At 42.5% G+C, this 8,676-nt stretch overlaps 1 long non-coding RNA gene across 1 annotated transcript; it reads right to left on the reverse strand.

Annotated features, from left to right (window-relative positions):
• Positions 1-3,345: 3,345 nt before the first annotated feature.
• Positions 3,346-8,457, reverse strand: LOC133365531 (uncharacterized). Its single transcript, XR_009758232.1, has 3 exons — positions 8,312-8,457; positions 7,535-7,615; positions 3,346-3,551 (listed from the first exon to the last, which is right to left on the reverse strand). It is a non-coding gene; the product is annotated as an uncharacterized LOC133365531 (long non-coding RNA).
• Positions 8,458-8,676: the final 219 nt, after the last annotated feature.

An 8,676-nucleotide genomic window follows, 5' to 3' on the forward strand; every position in this document is an offset into this window, starting at 1 on the left:
CAATTAATTTGTGAAGCATTTGAAGGACAAAGTCACTTGCATCCGTGCTGATCTTGATGCCACAGTTGTAATAGATCTGGTGAAGGTGTTTAGAGCACTGCCTCATCATTAATTGTGGGGATATCCTTTCGGGCTTCCCATGGGCATCTGGTCAGCCATTGTGAGAACAGGGTGCTAGACAAGATGGGCTATTGGCCTTATAGAGTAGGCTCTTAACATTCTTTTGATTAATTTCAGTTGCTGCAACCTGAGGATGTGAACAAGATGGTTGCAAGAGCAAGGCTAGCCTAATGTCCTCTTGACCCTTCACCTCTTGGTTTATGAGATCTAGGAGGGAGGGACTGACTTGCTTAATGAGTCTAGAGAGTGGTAAATGCCTCTTTGCTGAAAAGAGTGATGCCTGCCACTTTAAAAGGAGTGGTTCAACTCCTTCTCAAGAGGCCTGCCTTGGACCTTGTGGTATTTATTTATTAAATTTATATTCCGCCCTTCCTCCTGAAGTAGCTCAAGGAGGCAAACAAAACAATTTAACAAAAAAAAAAATCAGGGGTAGCCAACATGGAGCCTTCCAGATGCTGTTAAGACTGCAGCTCCCATAAGATGATGTGAGTTGTATAGTCCAGCAATATCTGGTAGGCACTATCCATGTGTTAGATCATTATCACCAAGTTGCAAGGTGGGAGAGAGGGTGATGTGTGCGCATCTGTAGACCTTTCTGAATGAAACAGATTATCTAGACCAGGGATCAGCAACCTTATGGCCCTCCAGCTGTTGCTGAACTCCAGATTCCATCATCCCTAACCAGCATGGCCAATGGTCAGGAATTATGGGAGATGGAGCAACATCTGGAGGGCTACAGGTTCTCCATTCCTGATCTAGACCCATTTCAGTCTGACTCCAGGTCTAGGTATGGCACTGAGACAGCCTTGATCACTTCAGCTGATTACATTCTTTGGGAGAATGTTGCAGTGATTCCACTACTATCTGTGGGACAACTACCATGAAGTAGCACTGGGGGTGTGTGTGCCCATAGTAGTTGTGCTGTGGGATTCTACATATTCTGTCCCATGAACATGTTCTAGGTTCTGGTTTTGGTATACAATGCTCTGTGCAGCTTGGGACCAGGATACCTGAAAGACCGTCTTATCCCTTATATACCCAGTTGATCACTGCGCTCTGCAGGTGAGGCATGTGATGCCCTTCCCTGGCTCTCCCTGTCAGGCACATAAGCATATGGTTTTACTCAATACTAATCCGAACTCCACCCCCCTCCTTCTCCACTCTCTCCTGGCAAACAGCTCTCTAAACCCCCACCAAGCAACCCACTCAGTTCACCTCATCCACCCCCACTCTCACTCTTCCTTTTATACGTTCAGCCATTTTAAACACTCAGCCAATCATCTCGCATTCTACTGCCCATTCACTCCCCCTCCTCTTTCACTCCACTTACCATGTATCTTCTAAACAACAACACTTACCATATATACATTAATATAGGAACATCACAAGGCACTCCTGCAGATACCATCTTATCAGGAGGTCCGTTCCACACAACATAAGAAACAGACCTTTATTTGTGGTCCCCACCCTTTGGAATTCCCTCCACTTAAATACTAGGCATCATCTCTTATCTTTTTGGCACCTACTGAAACCTTCCTCTTTAAGTAGAGACCTTATTCCAGTCTGTGCCTGTTTTGGAATTGCTTTTTAAGATGTTTTAAAATGCTTTTAGTGTTTTTGTTTGCTGCCCTGGACTCCTTCTGAGAGGAAGGATGGGATATAAATTTAATTAATTAATTAATATGAAACCACAGGGGATGGTCACTAATATGTGGATGACACTCATCTCTATCTCTCCATACCATCTGGATCAGGAGAGGCTGTATAAGTGCTGAACCAGATCCAGGGAGCATTGATGGACTGGATGGCGGCTAATAACTGAAAATGAAGCCTGATAAGATGGAGGCAATGCCGATTGGTGGTTTCCAGATCTGCGAACCACTGAAGGAAAGGGTGCGTAGTCTGGCGGCCCTCTTGGTAGTTCTGCCAACCTCAGAAGTTCGGAGGATGGTGGCCCAGGAAAGGGTTTTCTCTGGCAGCCCCTAGCTGTGGAATTCCCTCCCTACAGAGGTGCATCTGGCACCTTCTTTGTACAGTTTTTGGCAAATGCTGAAGAGTTACCTTTTTATCCTGGCCTTTTGGCACTTGAGATATATTTTCAGGACCTGCCCTATTCTTGTGAATGTAATGTGTTTTAACTGTTTTTAATACTGTATTTTAAATTTCTGTAATCTGTCATTGGGTGTTTAAGTGGCAACGGTGGCAAAGAGTGCCTGCACCCAGCTTCAGCTGCAGCTGGTGGTGTAGAATGTTGCTGGGGCAGTGAGGTGGGATCACATATAACCATATTGTGCTGGCTGGTGCTGATGAATGTGGTAATCAAAAACACTGCACTCTGCAGGTGAGGGCCTCCTGCAGATACCATCTTATCAGGAGGTTCGTTCTGCACAATATAGGAAAGGGACCTTTAGTGTGGCGGCACCTACCCTGTGGAATTCCCTCCCCTTGAATATTAGGCAGGCGCCATCTCTGCTATCTTTTTGGCGCCTTTTGAAGACTTTCCTCTTTCAACAAGCCTTTGAAGTTGAGACCTATCCCAGTCTGTGTCTGTGTTAGAATTGCTTATTATTTTTTTTAATAATGTTTTTAACCCTTTTTTAAAAAATGGTTTTAAAGCTTTCGTTAATGTTTTTAAAGTTGTTTTGTTTTAATGTATTTTAAGGTCTGTTTTTATGATGTTTTAAAGTGTTTTTAGCGCTTCTGTTTGCTGCCCTGGGCTGCTGCTGGGAGGAAGGGCGGGATATAAATCAAATAAATAAATAATAAAAATATGGAGGGCACCAGCTTGGGGAAGGCTACACAAGGCTGAAAATAGGGGAGAAGGGAACACAATCTTTCTGAATTGTTCTAGAAGGGGAGAGAGGACCATGGACCTTTTTTGATCACCTTGTTTCCATTGGCTGTGATGAATCTCCTCCAGTGATGGACTGGAGTAAGAATGCAGTGTAGCACAGATCTGGGACTTTTTCCAGAGCAGGAACAATGACATGATTGCCAGGGCAGATAATTGAACAACTGACAGACACACATACACATACCCCGTCCCCTATAAATGAGGTGATAATGAGGCTTTCAAGTCTGTTTTGTGACACATTAGCACAGAGGAAGTCAGCAAGGAAAATAATCAAGCAGTGGATGGATATTTCTTCACTTCCATGGGGCTCCTATATTACTCCTGCAATTCAAATCAAAACACTTCTTTGCAGGATTGTTTGCATTTCTCGTTAAAAGCTATTGGTTTCACTTTAGTCAGCTGAAGGTCAATGTGTTTTACAAGTTGACCGGAATACCAGTTACTGGGGAACACACAAGGGGAGAGTGTGCTCGTGTCCTGCTTGTGGGTTTCCTATAGGCGTCTGGCTGCCCACTGTAAGAACAAGAAGCTGGGCCTTTGGTCTGATCCAGCTGGGGTCTTCTTATGTTCTTAACCTCTGCAGTCAAAGATAAATACCACTGAGTTCAATAGATCTTACTCCTAGGAAACTATGCATGCAACTGCAGCTATGCTGATCCTAATAACTTGGATATTATGCTATATATTGCTGCTTTTTGCTGGGTGTGTGAAATAATACATCAAGACAACCTGTCTATGTTTTTGGACTTTCTTTTGGGGGCTTGGCTATGGGGTCTGACATGGGCTTCTGCACTTCAAAACTTACCACTGCTTCACTGATCTTCTCATGTGCAAGAAATATTCTTCTCTTCCGTCTTTGGTAAGTTGCAATTCCCAATGCATTCACCAGATGGACCTCCAAAACAATACAGCACAGGAGCACTCTAACCATGAGCTAAGAGAAAGGTCTCTACAAATAGCTTTAATTGTCCCATTAATTCCTGGAGTTCCTCCACAGCTCCTTGGGATTTCATATATGGGCAATTACATAATCACAGCTTTTTAAATTATGTTGGAAAGTTCGTGGTTTCCTACTAAGGTTGCCTTTTGATGTTTTTTCATCCTGTTTGCCTCACCCTGATCTTACTGGGTGCATGTTAAGCGAGATCCACTCAAACTGAAGCACTAATTGGTTTTCTATTCCATGAAGTGGCACAGATCAATTCTGGTGTAACCTGAATAAAACAGGATACATCATCCTCCCTTTCTACTGTGTTGCAAAATTCCCAAAATAATACTTTCAAATGCCAATGAACTGATCTGTCACTTTTCATATGGGTCAAACCATCTATGCAATGGCCTGCCTGCTATTCAGTTCTCAAAATGTGCAGAGAGCACTGGTGGCTGGTGCCCTTTGGGACTGGTAGGGCAGAAGGTAGATAGCCCAACAGCAGGCAGAACCAATGACAGGCAGAGCTAACTAATCCTATTTTGACCATATCCTCCTCCCTGCTGAGTTCTACAAGGGCAACATGGAGACTAAGGAGGAGGAAGCTGGTATCTAGTGCTGCCGCACCCTAGACTGGTAAGTAAGAAAGCAGCCTGATGGGTCTTGGCTTGGCCAGTGTCCCATTCACCCTAAAGAACCAGCCTCTACTGACTGGGTGAGACAGAATGTTCTGGAATCCTCTGCCCAGATGACTCATGAAAGCAACCCAAACCACATATCAAACTCTTTTTTTAAAATCTACCTTCCACCTGTCCACAGTGTACCTCAGAAGGAACCACTAACAACCCCAGTCACTTTGGCTATGTACTAGGGCTGCAGTATTTAATTGATTAATTGGTTAGATTTGCCAATTTAAGAAATTGCCCTTGATTAATCAGGCAGCAAATTCTTAAAAATATTATCATTGATGCAAATACTTACCGAGGCGGCCTTTGAACTCTATTTGGAAACTTCAACTGGTCCAAAATACAGTTGCCAGAATACTGATTGGGACAAAATGTATCGTGCCAGCTTTAAACTAACTTGCACTGATTCTTGGTCTATTTCTGAGCACAATTTGGTTTTACTCTAGTCCTAAATGGTACCAAAAGGCTCATCTTCTCCCACAAATATTAAGATTGTAATGATTACTAATCATGGCTTTATACTACTTCCAGGATCAAAGGCAACATATCTCTGAATACTAGTGACTGGGAAATAATAGCTAGAGATGTCTGTTGTGCTTATGTCCTGTTTTTGAGCTTCCCAGATGCATCTGGATGCCAATGTGGGAATCAGGCTACTGGACTAGACAGTCTGATCCACCAACAGAGCTTGTCTTCCATAATTCACAGCAAAGGACATTCACCACTACATATGCACAAAATTGGCATCTGGTGCTTGACCCCTTCACTAAAATGACCAAAACAATACATTTTGTTGATTTGACTTATCATTCTAATATTTTGCTTCAGATAACAAAACCAAATACTTTTAGTCTGCCTAGTGCTGTGGAGAAATTCCAGATCTGACAGCCCTATCTGCACTGCACATTTAAAGCAGTATTATACCACTTTAGGCAGTCATGGGTTCCCCCAAAGAATTCTGGGATGTGTAGTTTGTTAAGGGTACTGAGAATAGTTAGGAAACCCCAATTCTTGCAAAGCTACAGTTTCCAGAGTGGTTTAATAATCCCTCTTTCCAGGGAACTCTGGGAGTTGTACCTCTGTGGGGGAAAATTTCACCCACCCCCCAAAATTGGGGTGGGAATCTTAAGGCAAGGGGGAAATTTCCCAATGAGGATATAGTGTGCTTAGTGGGCATGGAATGCTGAGTGATTGGGGTAATAGAAACCCAGAGGGGGAGGGGAAATGATATGGAGTGGTAAAAATGCTGAACTGCAGAACTCCATCCACTCTGCCACATTTTGTTGCAGGTCCCACTTGAGCCTATTAATTCTTTCAACATAAAGCAGGAACTGTAGAATACATGCTTTGCATGCAGAGAAGGTCCCACGTTTGATTCCTCAAACCTGCATTTACAACAGCCTCCCCCAATCTGATGTAGTCCAAAACATCTGGAAGGCAGCTCTCATCAGCCCCAGCCACAATGGCCAATTGGGGTGATGGGATTTGCAGTCCAAAACATCTGGAGGGCACCAACTTGAAGAAGGATGATGTAAGAGGCTCATACAGGCACTGGAAAAACTTTCTCTCTTTCTGAGACCCTGGAGTGCTGCTGCTAGTCAGTGCTGGAGTGCTGGAGTGCTGCTGGCTAGATGGATCAGTAGCCCGATTCAGATGTGGTACAATGCAGCTTCCTGTACATGTTCAACATTATGGCTGAAACAGATTTTGGAATGCAGAATCCACAAGCCCGTTTGCCTCATCCTTCCAACTGCTCACCCATTGCTAGCGAAACTAAAGATCTGCTCTCTGTTCTGCCAGCTTGGAGTTACTCCTGCTTACACAATGCCCTATATCCCATCAAAACATACATACAACACCAACTAAGATCACAGAGGGCTGCAGTTTGGTATGGCGGCCAGCAGCATTTTATTCATAGTCTTTGGTTTCCTCATGTTGGTTTTGCTAGTTTGCCTTCTCTGGAGTACTCTCCAGGAGGAGGATTACTGTTGGCTCCACAATAATGATGCAGAAAAGAGCACCAGCCATGCGATTTCTAAGGGTTGACAGCTTTTTGCTGTTTCAGAGCCTGCCTAGACCAAAAGATTTCAATGCTATCAGCAGATCTCCTTTCTCTCTCAAGCCCTGCAGGTAACTCCTGTTTGTTGGCAGAGGTTCTTGCTGACATTAGTTCAGGTGCCAAGTGGTAAGACATCTGTGTTGGAGCAAACTTGTTAATTATTTGGAATGTAGATCAGACTCAAGTGCAAAGCCTCCCTAGTCTTTAGGCTAAACATTAAGGTGCTGGGTTCAATACAAAAACCTTACGAGATTCTGCTGTTTTTTATTACCTTGTATTAAAAAACAGGCTGGCCACCGAGGGCAGAACAAAAACATCTAATGTTGTGTTTACTTTTTACTCTCCAAAACAAAACACTATTAATTTGCACCTTAAAAATTACAATGACATAGAAACAAAACATCAGTATACGTTTATTTTTATATATAAATTGTTCTATGCCTTAACTCTACACTGAACACACTGTTTTTAACAATTATATATTAACGTGGCCTTGTAAGGTAGAGCCCAAGTTGGAATTAGATAAAAGCTAATTATTGACTAGTGTATACTATCATAATATTTGATCTATACTTTCTCACACACACAGTTTTTCTCTTTCCCTCTCTGCAAAAGAAAGGCTCCCAGGGCACTCCCTTTTATAAATGCTAAAAAATAAACCCACTGAACATTTAAATAGAGACATGTATTTAATAACTATTGAGCCATTGCCAAGAGTTCAGAGGTTATATATGAAACTTCCATGGAAAAGTGTGTAAGGAGTGAGAAAGAGAAAGAGGACAAGAAGGAATGTTGTAATTAAAAAGACTTAATGTTTTTATAGCAAAGTTAGACATCAAAAATGTAGGTCAATGAGACTGAAGGTAATGCAGGTCAGCTAGGCTTACTTTGGCTCTCCCAATAATCCTGCAGAAAGAGCTGTGTGAAGATCTGATATGTAAAGGAGCATGAAAGACCAATGGAGCTGCCTGTAAATTTCAGAAAGGAAAAAATTGGTAATTAATTTTGGTACATTCAAAGGCAGAGGAGATTGCTCAACAATTCTATAATAGAGTCAGCAAATCATGGAAATTTGAGGCTGAGTACTAGATTCTGGCTCTTGTAAAAAAATATGCTTCAAAACTCTAAGGATGCTTTAAAAATTATAAAGATGCAGATATAGCTCATGCCAGCAATAGCAATTTTTACATTGTTATATGCAGCACAAAGTCTATGCAAACAAGTAATTATCTGCAAATAATTTGAAAGTGGGGCCTTGCAACAACAAAGGGATAGGTGGGCAACTACTCAGAGAGAACATTCATGCCTGGAGCTTTTTATCTGAGCCCAATGTTTTCCAATACCTTCAGTGGCAAGGAGAAAAGGGGGTGGGGGTGGGATTGGATACAGAGAATTCACCCACTAAGTATATGTCTTCTGAGCCCAATTCCTTTACCCCATCAGATGTTCCCAGGCCTAATATTGTATCTGTGTGTTGTTCTCTGTTGCCTTGGATGTTTCCTGGTGCATGAAGACCATGTACACATGCAACTCTCAGCCTCAGCTATTTGGGGTGGGGAAAGAAAGGGTCTTTTTGGCCCCTAATATATTTCTACAAAGGGGGAGGTCTCTGCTATTCTGCTGTTCTGTAATCAAGGCTCCCAGGATATCTGTAGGCAACTCACTTGCAAAGCAGATGTTCTATCGCTGAGCTACGGCCCTTCCCTTCTGGTCTTCCTAGCAATCGTAGAGAAGTTGGAAGAACTGTCAGAAGAAGCAGCCCATTCTTTGAATCCAGCTTTGATTGGAAGGGAAGGGAAGGTGTGTTTTGGATTCATATAGGGAAATTCAAGGAAAAGAAATAACCTCAGTTTCAGTTTTATCAACATGGCTTCCCATGTGATTTGCAGATGTAAATAAGATGTGAACAGCTGCCTCAGATCAATTACCTTAATGGAAAATCATCACATATTGGCAGACTCATATTGTAATGTGATAATGGATTTTGCAGTGGTAGTAGGCAGTGACTGACTGCACATCAAACATGTTA

This window comes from Rhineura floridana, chromosome 10, assembly GCF_030035675.1.
Source record: "Rhineura floridana isolate rRhiFlo1 chromosome 10, rRhiFlo1.hap2, whole genome shotgun sequence".
NCBI classification, from domain to species: Eukaryota; Metazoa; Chordata; class Lepidosauria; order Squamata; family Rhineuridae; genus Rhineura; species Rhineura floridana.